The following is a 16,039-nucleotide window of genomic DNA, read 5'->3' as shown; positions in this document are numbered from 1 at the left end:
AGTGCATAGATCCTGAGAAATCAGTACCGAGAACAACCACCTCTGGCCGTAATAACAGCCTTGATATGCCCGGGCATTGAGTCAAACAGAGCTTGGGATGGCGTGTACAGTTACAGCTGCCCACGCACGATACCACACTTCATCAAGAGTAGTGACTGGCGTAGTGTGACGAGCCAGTTGCTCGGACACCATCCACCAGACGTTTTCAATTTCTGAGAGATCTGGAGAGTGTGCTGTATCGATAAAGGCCCGTACAGAACCTGCAACATGCGGTCGTGCATTATCCTGCTGAAATGTAGGGTTTCGCAGGGATCGAATGAAGCGTAGAGCCACGGGTCGTAACACATCTGAAATGTAACGTCCACTGTTCAAAGTGCCGTCAATGCGAAAAAGAGGTGACCGAGACGTGTAACCAATGGCACCCCATACCATCACGCCGGGTGATACGCCAGTATGGCGATGACGAATACACGCTTCCAATGTGCGTTCACCGCGATGTCGCCAAACACGGATGCGACGATCATGATGCTGTAAATAGAACCTGGATTCATCCGAAAAATGACTTTTTGCCATTCGTGCACCCAGGTTCGTCGCTGAGTACACCATCACAGGCGGTCCTGTCTGTGCTGCAGCGTCAAGGGTAACCGCAGCCACGGTCTCCGAGCTGATAGTCTATGCTGCTGCAAACGTCGAACTTTTCGAGGAGATGGTTGTAGTCTTGCAAACGTCCCCATCTGTTGACTCAGGGATCGAGACGTGTTTGCACGATCCGTTACAGCCATACGGATAAGATGCCTGTCATCTCGACTGCTAGTGATACGAAACCGTTGGGATCCAGCTCGGTGTTCCGTATTACCCTCCTGAACCCACCGATTCCATATTCTGCTAACAGTCATTGGATCTCGACCAACGCGAGCACGCAGCAATGTCGCGATACGATAAACAGCAATCGCGATAGGCTACAATTCGACCTTTATCAAAGTCGGAAACGTGATGGTACGCATTTCTCCTCCTTACACGTGGCATCACAACAACGTTTCACCGGGCAACGCCGGTCAACTGCTGTTTGTGTATGAGAAATCGGTTGGAAAGTTTCGTCCTGTCAGCACGTTGTAGGTGTCGCCACCGGCGCCAACCTTGTGTGAATTCTCTGAAAAGCTAATCATTTACATATCACAGCATCTTCTTCCTGTCGGTTAAATTTCGCGTCTGTAGAATGTCATCTTCGTGGTGTAGCAGTTTTAATGGCCAGTAGTGTATAAGCGCGATTACTAAAAAAAGTAGAATGGCCGCTTTCGTGGGACTCTTTACATTTAGGTGACGTAATTTCCGCAAGAACGATCATCTATACCCATCCTCCTTAAAATAAAAGGGAACGACAGCTGTGCCAGTACAACGAGATAATGCTAGGCGAGAGAGAGAGAAAGAGAGAGAGAAAGATGGAGGGTAGGAGAGGGGGAGGGAGGGAGGGAGAGAGGATTCTGTAGAGTCACGAGAAGTTTGTTTGTGACTGTGAAGAGATATCGGCCCTGGCCTTTTACTTGATAAAGCGTGTAGCGGCTCTCACAGTGTTTACCAGATGGTCCACAGTCTGTTGGCGGACGTGCGCGTGTCAACAGCCGGCGGTAGCGGGGAAGGCTCCTGACAGCTGCCACTGCCTCGCCGCTCACTGCCGGGTCGCGGGTTCGAAGCACACGCGAGTCGCGTAAGTCTGTCTCTTTCATCAGCAGAGCGGACCTGGTTACACAGACAATATTGCGGAGGGTGACCGGGGGTATTTTCTGAGAGTTTCGCATTAGGCCACTCGTGGTCTCCGCTAGCTCGGTACAGTATAACTACGTTCCGTTTGAGTTCTTCGTCCCACTTGTTTTTTGTATTTACACTGATCATGTTGGACGACATTTAGCCCAGAGTTTTGCAGCAACTCTGTGTGGCATGGACTGAAGTCCCTGCAGAAACACTGAACCATGCTGTCTCAACAGCCGTCCATAACTGCTAAAAAGCGTTGCTGGTACAGGATTCTGTGGGCGAACTGACCTCTCTATTACGTCCCATAAATGTTCCATAGGATTCTGGTCAGTCGATCTTGGTGGCCAAATGATTTGCTCTAATTGTCCAGAATGTTCTTCAAATCAATCACGAACAACTGTGACCCAGTGACACACCGCACTGTCACCCATAAAAATTTCATAGTTGTTTGGGAACATGAAGTCCACGAATGGCTGCAAATGGTCTACAAGTAGTCAATGATGGCTTCAGCTAAACAAGATAACCAAGCCCATTCCATGTAAACATAGCCCACACCATTATGGAACCACCACCAGCTTGCACAGTGGCTTGTTGACAACCTGGCTCCGTGGTTCCGTGGGGTCTACGCCACATTCGAACCCTGCCATGAGCTAATACCGGGGCCCATCTGACCAGGCCACCGTTTTCCAGCCGTCTAGGGTTCAACCGAAATGGTCACGAGGCCAGGAGAGGCGCTGCAGGCGATGTTGTGCTGTTAGCAAAGCTACTCGCTTAGCTCGTCTGCTGCCACAGCCCATTAATGTGAAATTTCGCCTCACTAAGTATACGTTCCTCGTACGTCCCACATCGATTTCTGCAGTTATTTCGAGCAGCGTTGCTTGTCTGTCAGCACTGACAACTCTACGCAAGCGTTGCTGCTCTCGGTCGTTAAGTGAAGGCCGACAACAACTGCGTTATGCGCGGTAAAAGCTGACCTCTGAAATGTGCTGTTCTCGACTCACTCTTGACGCTGTGTGTCTCGGATTATTGAATTCCCTGACGATTTCCGAAATGGAATGTCCCACGCATCTAGTTCCAACTACCATTCCGCATTCAAATTCTGTTAATTTTCGTCTTGCGGCCGTAACCACATCGGTGATCTTTTCACGAGAATCACCAGAGTGCAAATGAGACCTCCGCTAATGCACTGCCAACTTATACCTCTACTACCGCCATCTGTGAATGAGAAAATCGCCATTTCGCGACTTCTGTCAATGTATATTGCACTGAAAATGCCTGCAACAGCGGCACACATCTCAATGGTGTGCGTTGTGCGTCTTGTCTCGAAACAATCTTTTCGTATCCGCTCACGGTTCTTGGATGTTGAGAACAGCAAAGCTCACAATACTGTTCGCCCCGCCCTCAGGCTCGCGTCCAGAACTGCTCGGTTCTGTACCAACGTTAATTGTCCGGAAACAGTGACACACAGCAGTGTGGGCAAATTTACTGCTCATCAGCTGGCCGATTTTCACGTCGCTTGTGGGTTCACTGAATGCAGCGCGAGAGCAGCAACAAGCGTCATACTGCTGTCGTGTGTTGTATATTTTGCGGAATTCGTATTATAGAACTTTTGACTGTTGCGAAGGTATTTTCAAAGAACCCAAGGTAATTGGGGCAGCAAAGCGAATGAATCGTAATTACGTTATTACTCTGTAACGAGCCATCTGACAACACGGCTGTCTTATACCAAAATACTCAGAAAATACCACTGTATATATATGTGTATATATATATATATATATATATATATATATATATATATATATATATATATATATATATATATATGCTGTTGTTGTTTCTGCTGTTTTTGTCTTCAGTCAGAAGACTGGTCTGATGCAGCTCTTCATGACACTCTGTCCTCTGCAAGCCTCTTCGTCGTCGAATAATTACTGCAACTTCTGAATCTGCTTACTGTGTTCGTCTCTTGGTCTCCCTTGTAATGGTACTTGAGTGACGTAACCATTACGGCAGCCCACCTGAACCTCTTGATACCAGCAATATTCTACTGTGTTTCTGTAAAGTAGTTAACATGTTTCCGAGACAACATTCAGATTTGATTTAGAGATACTTTGATACATCGATATGTTTATGTTACAATGATATTATTCTTATGTGTATTCTTTCTTTTGTCAGTATGATCTTTGACGTACTTGTAACTCTTGATTTTTGGGCGCGTAAGCAGTTGTTAGAGTCGGACCTTGAGAAGGTCAAGTCTTGGACGTCATGTTGGAAAGACGCATAACGTAGTCAGTTTATAAAATGTGAACTTTAACAGTGAGGAAGATGTTTTCAAGTATGTTTTGTATTTTGAAGTGATGTTTTGTGTGTTACGCGATATTGCAACAAAAGCAATAAAAAAGAAGTGTAACTTAAATTCGGAGTGCTGATTATTTTTTACATCACCATTGTGCTAACTTTCAAAGGTCTAATCTTCAAGAATGGTTTGTGAAACTCATCTATAAAACTTTTGAATACAGCAGAATAAAACCTAGGCCTCCGAGCTTGGAATCATCACCACCTAGATTTTCGACGATTGAGCCATGATTTTTCAACGAGACCAGCGTGGGAAACGCGAAAAGATGAGTGCCTAGTTTATTCATTATTACATGAAATGACTTTATTAACTGTGCTCTAATGACACCTTCCACATAATAACTTTGTTGTTGCCCGAAAATGCAGTATTTAGCAGCGTGAGCAACACCACAATCGTTATTAAATGCTGACCTTTGTTGTGGTACGGTTGTTACACCCTCTACGATCTTTTGTTTCCACATTTTCTGGAGGATGTGGAGGGGGGCATGTCGGTGTGAAAAAGTTTCTTAAATGACTGAAGTTATACGTGAAGTTTGTTGGAAATTGCTAATGCGCTCATTGTCAAATACTGGATGAATCAAGTTCGGGAATATAAGCGCCTTCACTGAGGCTGCCTCAAGACGAACTCACAATGTTTAACTGTAACACGTATATTATTGGGCTAAATTTTTAATATACGATTTTACCTCCTAATGACTAGATTACGACAGCTTCTTAAATTTTTAAAATCTGTCTATAATCAAGCGAAATATTGGAAATATAATTTTTGCTGCCATTCGAAGGTGTTAGGGCAGTGGTTACACCGGTTCCCGTGAGATCACCGAAGTTAAGCGCTGTCGGTCGTGGTCGGCACTTGGATGGCTGACCACCCAGGCCGCCATGTGCTGTTGTCATTTCTCGGGGTGCACTCAGCCTCGTGATGCCAATTGAGGAGCTACTCGACCGAATAGTAGCGTGTGCTGGCCCCACGCCCCTGCTATCCACATCCTCCACTGAGGATGACACGGCGGTCGGATGGTCCCGGTAGGCCACTCGTGGCCTGAAGACGGATTGTTGGAAGGTGTTAAGTAGGCAGCCGGCAACTGGTATCGGGTTCCGGTATAGCAGTTTACTAATACAGATAGCAACACAAATGTTCAATCTGTAGAAGCTGAAATAACTGCCTGGTGCAGCAGCTCGAGCTTGCATGGACTCGAGAAGTCGTTGCAAGCCCCCTGCAGAAATATTCACTCATGCTACCTCTATAGCCGTCCGTAACTGCGATTTTGGCGCTGCAGGATCTTCTGCACGAACTGAGCTCTCGATTATGTGCCATAAATGTTCCATGGGACTCATGTCGGGCCATCTGGGTGGCCAAAACAGTCACTCTAATCGTCCACTTCAGCCGCCCACTTCCCTCCAATACTAAACTGGTGAACTCTTCATGTCTCAGAACGTGTCCTGTCAACCAATCCCCTCTCTAGTCAAGTCGTGCCACAGATTTCTTTTCTCTTCTATTCTCGGGATACCAATTCGATTCTACACAGAGTACGCGAAAGAACTTGCCCACCTTCTAACAGCCGTGTACCGCAAGTCCCATGTACCACAAGTCTCTAGAGGAACGGAAGGTTCCAAATGACTGGAAAAGAGCACAGGTAGTCCCAGTCTTCAAGAAGGGTCGTCGAGCAGATGCGCAAAACTATAGGCCTATATCTCTGACATCGATCTGTTGTAGAATTTTAGAACATGTTTTTTCGCTCGTGTATCATGTCATTTCTGGAAACTCACAATCTACTCTGTAGGAATCAACATGGATTCCGGAAACAGCGATAGTGTGAGACCCAACTCGCTTTATTTGTTCATGAGACCCAGAAAATATTAGATACAGGCTTCCAGGTAGATGCCATTTTCCTTGACTTCCGGAAGGCGTTCGATACAGTTCCGCACTGTCGCCTGATAAACAAAGTAAGAGCGTACGGAATATCAGACCAGCTGTGTGCCTGGATTGAAGAGTTTTTAGCAAACAGAACACAGCATGTTGTTCTCAATGGAGAGACGTCTACAGAGGTTAAAGTAACCTCTGGCGTGCGACAAGGGAGTGTTATGGAACCATTGCTTTTCACAATATACTCGTATATAAATGGCCTAGTAGATAGTGTCGCAAGTTCCGTGCGGCTTTTCGCGGATGATGCTGTAGTACACAGAGAAGTTGCAGCATTAGAAAATGCAGGAAGATCTGCAGCGGATAGGCACTTGGTGCAGGGAGTGGCAACTGACCCTTAACATAAACAAATGTAATGCACTGCGAATACATAGAAAGAAGGATCCTTTATTGTATGATTATATGATAGTGGAACAAACACTGGTAGCAGTTACTTCTGTAATATATCTGGGAGTATGCGTACGGAACGATTTGAAGTGGAATGATCATATAAAATTAATTGTTGCTAAGGCGGGTACCAGGTTGAGATTCATTGGGAGAGTCCTTAGAAAATGTAGTTCATCAACAAAGGAGGTGGCTTACAAAACACTCGTTCGACCTACACTTGAGTATTGCTCATCAGTGTGGGATCCGTACCAGATCGGGTTGACGGAGGAGATAGAAGATCCAAATAAGAGCGGCGCGTTTCGTCACAGGGCTATTTGGTAAGCGTGATAGCGTTACAGAGATGTTTAGCAAACTCAAGTGGCAGACTCTGCAAGAGAGGCGCTCTGCATCGCGGTGTAGCTTGCTGTCCAGGTTTCGAGAGGGTGCGTTTCTGGATGAGGTATCAAATATATTGCTTCCCCCTATTTATACCTCCCGAGGAGATCACGAATGTAAAATTAGAGAGAATCGAGCGCGCACAGAGGCTTTCCGGCAGTCGTTCTTCCCGCGAACCATATGCGACTGGAACAGAAAAGGGAGGTAATAACAGTGGCACGTAAAGTGCCCTCCGCCACACACCGTTGGGTGGCTTGCGGAGTATAAATGTAGATACAGTTGTAGATGTAGATTCTATTTGGTACCTCCTCATTAGTTACATGATCTACCCATCTAATCTTCAGCATTCTTCTGTACCACAACATTTCAAAAGCCTTTATTCTTTTCTTGTCCAAAATGTTTGTCGTCCATGTTTCAATACCATACTTGGCTACATTCCATACAAACAATTTCAGAAAAGATTTCTTGATACTTAAATCTGTATTCGACAGTAACAAATTTCTCTTCTTTAGAAACGCTTTCCTTTTCATTACCAGTCTACAATTTATATCCTCTCTACTTAGGCCGTCAGCAGTTACTTTGCTGCCCCAAATAACAAAACTCATCTACTACTTTGTGTCGTTTCCTAATCTAATTCCCTCAGCATCACCTGACTTAATTCAGCTACATTCCATTATCCTTGTTTCGCTTTTCTTGATGCTCATCCGATATCCTCCTTTCAAGGCACTGTTTATCCCACTGAACTCCTCTTCCAAGTCCTTTGGTGTCTCTGACACAGTAGCAATGACATCGTCAAATCCTCAGAGTTTTTATTTCTCCTCCCTGAACTTTCATACTCCAAATTTTTCTTTGGTATCCTTTCTTGCTTGTTCAATGTACAGATAGAACAACGTCGGGAATAGGCTACAACCCTGTCTCACTCCCTTCTCAACAACTGCTTCTTTTTCATGCCCATCGACTCTTATAAATGCCGTGTCGTTCTGTATAAGTTGTAAGCAGCCTTTCAGTCCCTGCAGTTTATCCCTCCTACCTTGAAACACTGCGAGATCTACCAGTTTCGTGTCGGCCTGCTCCGATGGATCCTGTTTCACGAAGACGGCCATCAAGACTTCGAAATGTGACGCGATTTGATAACCTCGTACTCTGCAAATCGTTCTGCATTACAGCTGCCTTGATGCTCGACCGTCACACTTTGCATTCCCATAAATGAGATGCATGTCAGGTAAATCGGTTAGAGTGTAATCGGCCATCAAGAACTTACAAATATCAGCAGAAACATTCTTGTAAACATAACATAAACAAAAATAATGTAATTGTTTATACAAGGACGTGGTCAAGGCTAACGGTTATGAAAACTTACCTCCACTAGGAATATGATGAAATTGTGTTGCAAATCAGATTCCACCGTCAACGTGTTGCATACGAAGCAGTCGAAACAACCGTGAATGTTAACCTTCAGGAAGTTAAGGATAAAAACCTTTACGGACACCTCATGCGGGAGCGATGTGCCTGTTACATGTAGATCACATACGAACAGTGTATACATACACGGTGTTTTTTTTAACTTGGAACAAATAAACATTTCGAAAAATAAGCATCGCACAAAAAAAAAAAAAATTACAGATGAAAAGCTACTTTCACTGGGACGTCCGGCTGTCCTAAAACTGAGCGCCCCCCCCCCCCCCCTCCTCCCCATGTAGGGATCAACTTTCTATTAGGAACTCTCCATTTTTATTGCAATTTCGGATTCTGCGCCAAAAATACCTAGGTTTTACGAAAGACATTTTTCCATTCGCGGTAATAGCGCTGTAATCGTAAAAATTAATTTTTTTCCGGTTTTTGCAATTACGAATCGACTTAGCTCTTCTAATTTATATTTTCGAAAAAAATGTAAACTTTCATGTTCTGACCAGTTGATATTATCCTAATGAATTTAAATTAGCTTTACAAATTTGTTTTTGTAGGAAAATTTTACGCTCAGACGTTTAAAAGCCTCCCAAATACGCTACATTATCATGCTGTAGTTTCCCGTTCCTTTGTGCGTTGATTTTGGCAAGACTCCAGATCAGGGTGCTTCAGTTCCATGAGTCCCCTCGAATCTCTCCACTGGGCCAACAGGTTCCGGTGTCTTCTTCCGTCTTCTCTCCGTTTCGCGCGGATTAGCGCGCCGTCTACGACGAATGAAAAGAAAATTGTTTCAGATAAAACCTAGGTAATTTTTGGCGTAGAATCCGAATCTGCAACAAAAAAATGGGGATTGGTTCCCACTGGAAAATAAAAATCTGAGGAGAAGAGATATGCGAGGAACATCAGCGACGTATCCGACTAAAGCAACCAAGGAACAGCTGTCACTCGAATATAATCACAAAATGAAGTAGAATGACTTCAGCATCGCGGTGCAAACGCCAAGTTTGGCGGGCCGAGATGCTACAAAAATGTGTGGTAAGTCCCCATGGGACCAGACTGCTGAGGTCACCGGTCCCTAAGCTTACACACTACTTAATGTAACTTAAACTAATTTACGCTAAGGACAATACCGCACTAGACAGCGCGGCTACTCCGCCTGTGTGCAACATGACGCGTCTTCATAACGGTAAGTAGCAGTCTATCTTCCTTTATGGCGATACATGCCGGGGTCTCTGCCGAAAAAAAGCGTTAAAATAACGTTTCAAGACGTTTCAATTTCGAAAAAACACCCCCTGGAAGGTCACAGTAACAGAATCTCTTTTTTTTGAAAAAATCAAGCATATATATATATATATATATATATATATATATATTCTTAGTCCGTCCGAACTTTCAGTAGAGTATCATGAAAAATTTATATATATTTCTGCATGGTGTCTGTTCTAAGTCGCGTCTCCCTATCGCTTTCGCGCAATGACGCTCTGAGCGTGTTTTTTAGGGAATTGACTAGTTTGAACATGGGACCTGTTGCTGGTAAGGAGACGCCAGACCACACATGACATGCAGAGTTCAGAAGAGTTCAGTGAGACAAGCGATAATATAATGAAATACTTAATGATTTCAGCCGCGTGGGATTAGCCGAGCGGTCTAGGGCGCTGCAGTCATGGACTATGCGGCTGGTCCCGGCGGAGGTTCGAGTCCTCCCTTGGGTGTGTGTCCTTAGGATAATTTAGGTTAAATAGTGTGTAAGCTTAGGGATTGATGACTTTAGCAGTTAAGTCCCATAAGATTTCACACACACACACTTAATGATTTCAGCGTCAGCTCCACTGCACTCCCTGTAAGAGAATCTTAATACTAACTAAATTTAGTGGAAGGGGTTCAAAGCTTTCCTATTTTTAGTTAGCTGGTAAAATAAGGTCGAAAAAGGAGTTAAGTTTACCATTGGAAATTTTATTCCACTCACAAAACATTGTTTATAAATTGCACTATTGATAAAAGGAAATATGTTAATACAGGATGATAAAAACCAACTTCGTTCAACAAAAATGTGAACGAATATTCCCTGAATGAGTTTCCAAGTTCTATAATGGATCAAAGGATGACCTATGCCATATCACATCTATAATCTAGGTTTAAATTAAGTATCATAAAAGAGAAAACTATCAAAAATGGTCTACAGTGACCCTCAGTTATCTTTAATTAGTTATTTAACTTGTCGTAAATTACAGTGGCTGATGTGGCGTCTCAATAACTATATAACAGAAAAATAATCGCGTTTCACATTTTAACTTCAAGTAGCAAATGTGAATACCACGAAGTTTAATTGACGATCGACACTGCTATTACGTAAAAAGGGGATGTAACAGATGAGACTTCTGCAGTTCTGACTGAAGCCTTATGCGCTCTTATGCGGCATCTTGTGTGTTCATTACCTTGTCGGTGCTTAGGCAGCATCAGGGGCGGCTGGCAGCGCAGCTCCACACACCTCGCCGTCTCGGTAGCATCTCTCTCGAACTTATCCTTACTACTGTTTACCGAAGTTGGTTTAAGAAAGAGGTATCTGGCTGTGTTTTCAACTGACCAATCAGCGTCTCAATGTTAACCTTAAGCTCTACCTACAAAAATTCTGTCTATCCAATGAGAAACGTTATACTTTTCGTGGTGGGGCAATGTTTTTAATGTTTCCTACGTAACAGAGACGCATATAGTCTCACGCTAAAACTTGCAGCTGGCGTGGCCCTTTTAGTATTATCGTAAGATCTGTACTGTTCTTATGGAGGGCTCTATCTTTTAACATGGGCTGGGGGGTGGTCTTGGCGGTCGGCCGGCGTTGTGGGTGTCCGTCCCTTATCGTAGGGCCTTCTAGCCTACACGGCTCTGCTCTCGGCTTCTGTTCTCGTTTCTCCCTCGGAACTGCGTCTGTTTCACGGTGGGAAGGAATGACACGCATTTAGGCATTCTTGTGTTAGTCTGTGGTATTCCATTTGCTCACTCATTGATTGTATTGATTTGCTTAATTTAATGTCAGGATTTATTCGGAGCTATGTGACCTATTGCCGGATTTGCTATCATGTCAGGGTTTTCATGGAAGGTGTTGGACTTGCCTGACACCTTTATATATATAAAGTCTGTATACATATGAATATTTATTAGAGTATCGTGTAATAATTTAAAGGCTATCGGTCACTAACTTTTGGAAATTTTGGCTAACAATGTTTTCGTACATTGATATTTTTTAATCTATAACCCACAGGCTTTCTTTTAAAACCGATTGTGAGAAAGAAAATGGTGTGCTGTGAAAATGTGCTGGTTCGTATTCTTTCTCACAGTGAGTTTTAACTACAAAAGAAACGAATTTAAACGATTAGACTAACTGTTTCTCCCACTACATTTTTTTCGTTATATATAATTTTACACAAAACTGGTGTAGAAAACAATGTGCTCTTTCGTTTTGCTCCTTGCAGTCTGCTTGAAAAGCAAAGATGAAAGTTGCATTAATGGAGCTTATGATTGGAATATTATTACGGAATCTGAATCGTTCGGAACCTTGTAATCCTATCCACTCGCAGATCAAAACTATGAGGAATACTACCACTGAAACCTCTATCCACACAGATCCAGCAGCTGGAAAGGTCTTTATCGTACTCTTTGTTCCAATGATCCCAACGAATTTACCCATTCATTTTAAGCGACTACAGTACTGAATCAAGGTCTCGTTTGCAATACCAAGGAACAAGACTCAAGGTCGGAGAGAGTGGGTAAGAGGAGATGGACAGAGAGGAGGAGGAGGATATGGGGAGGGAGAGAGAAAGAGAGAGAGGAAGAGGGAGAGAGAGGAGGAGGAGGAGGAGGTAGACGCAGAGAAGAGAAACAGGAGGAGGAGATGATGGATAGAGAGAGGGGGCAGAGCTGAATGGACAGATAGAGGGGGAGAAGGAATTTGGAAGTTCGTCCAGCTAACAACAAGCTTAGGGTCCGCTGCTTGTGTCGCATGAATTGTATGGCGTGCAGAGGCTATTTTGCTTGTATTTAAACGAATTTTTATGTTGTTCACAAACTGCAACAAATAAGCTTTTCACGCTAATTAAGGCAATAGAAGCGCGATCTTTTCGAAATGTACTTCTGACCAAAAAGAGATTCTGGTAGCTAGAGTGCAAAGTTTTTGTTAATCATGTTTTTTACGCTCTTGTGGAGACATTTCCACAACAAGTGAAATACTTCCAAAAGAACTTTTATCCCCGTTTCACTCCCACAGGGATTCAATTTCAAAAAACAGTGAAACACATAATTTTTTTTACTTGTAGTTGTGATGCCAAATTTAAATTTTCATAATTTAGCTTTACAAATGCTTTCATAATAAAATATTTTCATAAAAAATCTCATCCCCTATTTCACCCACGTGGGGGCTCAGTTTCCAAAAACCACTCAAACACGTATTTTTTTGGTTGCAACAGAGAAGTCAAATACCAGCGTTCACAGATGTAGCTTTTAAAACACATTAGTAGTTCTATAATAATGATTTATTAAAAAGAAAGAGCTTTCACCTATCATTTCACTCGCATAACATTAAATTTCCAAAAATGCTGCAACGCGTATTTCTTTATTTCTGACCGAGAAACCAAATACCAATTTTCGTAGGTCTAGCTTTAAAATCGTCTCAGTAGCGAGCTTTTTTTAAAAAACGCTTCATTCCCTGTTTCACGCCCTCAGGATTGAAATTCCGAAAAATCGCTTCTTAAAGCATCTATCCTTAGCGGTCTAGGCTGGGCGATGATAAAAATGTTCAAATGTGTGTGAAATCGTATGGGACTTAACTGCTGTGGTCATCAGTCCCTAAGCTTACACACTACTTAACCTAAATTATCCTAAGGACAAACACACACACCCATGCCCGAGAGAGGACTCGAACCTCCGCCGGGACCAGCCGCACAGCGGCTATGATCAGGCAGTGAGTCAGTCAATCAGGATATTGCCTTTTATGTACGGAAAAGAGGAACATTGCGAAGCCATGTCGGGTTCACTAGCGTCCGTGTAATCTTCATTTTGCACCTTATGTGGCAGAACAAAAGGTAGCTTTCCCCACGCGTTTTACGGCAGATCACAGAGTACGGACCGGGATACAAGGCGGGATCCACCTCGGGTCGCCTGTACACGGACTGGAACCCGGCACTTTGTGAGCACAGAGACAGTAATCTGAGCGGCGGCTCACATCGCCCGTTTTGTCAGTTTGTTATCGCAAAAATACAGCAGCCACGGTCGTGACCCGTCTTGCGTAAGACGGACGGGCAGATAAAAGGCTCGGCCTCTCCCAATGGCGGCGCTTCAGTAGCTGGGCGTGCCGAGTCAGGCAAAGAGAAAAACATACAGAGTCCGAACCCGACACCTCCGCAATACACGCGCGTGATCATAAAAATCCGGGAGGGTGGAACGGTCCCACGGGACTGGAAATGTGCTTCGATGCACGCACTGCTTAGAAAAGGCCGTAAGGCAGACACGAACAAATACACTGAGGCGACAAAAGGCGTGGTATAACGATAAGCACGTTTACAAATGGTGGTGGTATCGCGTACGTAAGGTGTAAAAGGGCAGTGGGTTGGTGGACCTGTCATTTGTACTCGGGTGATTCGTGTGAAAAGGTTTCCGACGCGGTTACGACTGCACGACGCGAATTACGTTACTGGCCATTAAAATTGTTACACCAAGATGAAATGCAGATGATAAACGGGTATTCATTGGACAAATATATTATACTAGAACTGACATGTGATTACATTTTCACGCAATTTGGGTGCATAGATCCTGAGAAATCAGTACCCAGAACAACCACCTCTGGCCGTAATTACGGCTTTGATACGCCCGGGCATCCAGTCAAAGAGAGCTTGGATGGCGTGTACAGATACAGCTGCCCATCCAACTTCAACACGATACCACTGTTCAACAAGAGTAGTGACTGGCGTATTGTGACGAGCCAGTTGCTCGGCCACCATTGACCAGACGTTTTCAATTGGTGAGAGATCTGAAGAATGTGCTGGCCAGGGCAGCAGTCTAACATTTTCTGTATCCAGAAAGGCCCGTACAGGACCCGCAACATGCGGTCATGCATTATCCTGCTGAAATCTTGGGTTTCGCAGGGATCGAATGAAGAGTAGAGCGACGGGTCGTAACACATCTGAATTGTAACGTCCAGTGTTCAAACTGCCGTCTACGCGAACAAGAGGTGACCGAGACGTGTAACCAATGGCACCCCATACCGTCACACCGGGTGATACGCCAGTATGGCGATGACTAATACATGCTTCCAATGTGCGTTCACTGCGATGTCGCGAAACACGGATGCGACCATCATGATGCTGTAAACAGAACCTGGATTCATCCGAAAAATGGCGTTTTGCCATTCGTGCACCCAGGTTCGTCGTTGAGTACACCATCGCAGGCGTTCCTGTCTGTGATGCAGGTCAAGGGTAACCGCAGCCACGGTATCCGAGCTGATGGTCCATGCTGCTGCAAACGTCGTCGAACTGTTCGTGCAGGTGGTTGTCGTCTTGCAAACGTCCCCATCTGTTGACTCGGGGATCGAGACGTGGCCGCACGATTCTTTACAGCCATGCGGATAAGATGCCTGTCATCTCGACTGCTAGTGATACGAAGCCGTCGGGATCCAGCACGGCGTTCCGTATTACCCTCCTGAACCCACCGATTCCATATTCTGCTAACAGTCATTGGATCTCGACCAACGTGAGCAGCAATGTCGCGATACGATAAACCGCAATCGCGATAGGCTACAATCCGACCTTTATCAAAGTCGGAAACGTGATGGTACGCATTTCTCCTCCTTACACGAGGCATCACAACAACGTTTCACCAGGCAACGCCAGTCAACTGCTGTTTGTGTATGAGAAATCGGTTGGAAACTTTCCTCATGTCAGCACGTTGTAGGTGTCACCACCGGCGCCAACCTTGTGTAAATGCTCTCAAAAGCTAATCATTTGCATATCACAGCATCTTCTTCCTGTCGGTTAAATTTCGCGTCTGTAGCACGTCATCTTCGTGGTGCTGCAATTTTAATGGCCAGTAGTGTAACAGATTTTGCACGGGGAACGGTAGTTGCAGCTGGACGCACGGGACATACCATTCGGAAATCGTTTGGGGATTCAGTACCTGAGATCCAGAGCGTCAAGAATCTGCCGAGAATACCAAATTTCAAGTGTTATCTCTCACCACGGACAACGCAGTGTCGACGGCCTTCACTTAACGACCGAGAGCAGCGTCGTTCGCGTAGAGTTGTCAGTGCTAACAGACGGCGAAGCTGCCCGAAATAATCGCAGGAGCCAATGTGAGGCGACGACGAACGTATCCTTTAGGACAGTGCGGCAAAATATGGAGTTAATGGGCTGTGGCAACAGACGACAAATGCGAGTGCCTTCGCTCACAGTACGGCATCGCCTACGGCCAACACGGACTCAGACGAAGGCCTCGGCGCTTTTTGCTGACGTCACGTCAGCTAGGCACGGCGAACGCCAGGTCTGTTGCAGGCAGAAACGCCTGGGCGTGCTTGTCACTATAAGTCTCTTATTTTTGAACAAACTGTTTGGTATTGTTTTGGATTCTGCAGTTTTATTTAGAAGAAAGATTTTCTTACTATCGTAAAACTACAAATGAAGGTCATAGTTCTGTATTACTGAATCCTGTCGAAACAAACCTAGATCAATATGAGCAGAAGCTTAGCCCCATAGCAAGCTTCGAAAATTTTACATTCAAGTAACTATATTTACTTGATCTATTTTGTTATCGAAACTTACCCCAACCCCCTTATAATTAACTCGTTTCTTTTATTTATTTATT

At 44.5% G+C, this 16,039-nt stretch overlaps 1 protein-coding gene across 1 annotated transcript in view; it reads left to right on the top strand.

Moving 5' to 3' along the window:
- The first annotated feature begins 1,577 nt into the window (after window positions 1–1,577).
- The window catches only part of LOC124717082 (4-coumarate--CoA ligase-like), a 110,576-nt gene continuing 96,114 nt past the window's right edge, over window positions 1,578–16,039 (top strand). The window contains exon 1 of the mRNA XM_047243779.1: window positions 1,578–1,705. The gene's annotated coding sequence lies outside the window, so the exon portion shown is untranslated. The remainder of the gene's footprint in view (window positions 1,706–16,039) is intronic.

The sequence above is a fragment of the Schistocerca piceifrons genome, chromosome 9, assembly GCF_021461385.2.
Source record: "Schistocerca piceifrons isolate TAMUIC-IGC-003096 chromosome 9, iqSchPice1.1, whole genome shotgun sequence".
In the NCBI taxonomy this organism is placed as follows: Eukaryota; Metazoa; Arthropoda; class Insecta; order Orthoptera; family Acrididae; genus Schistocerca; species Schistocerca piceifrons.
The sequence above is the reverse complement of the archived record's forward strand: the minus strand, read 5'-3'. Positions and strand labels throughout refer to the sequence as shown.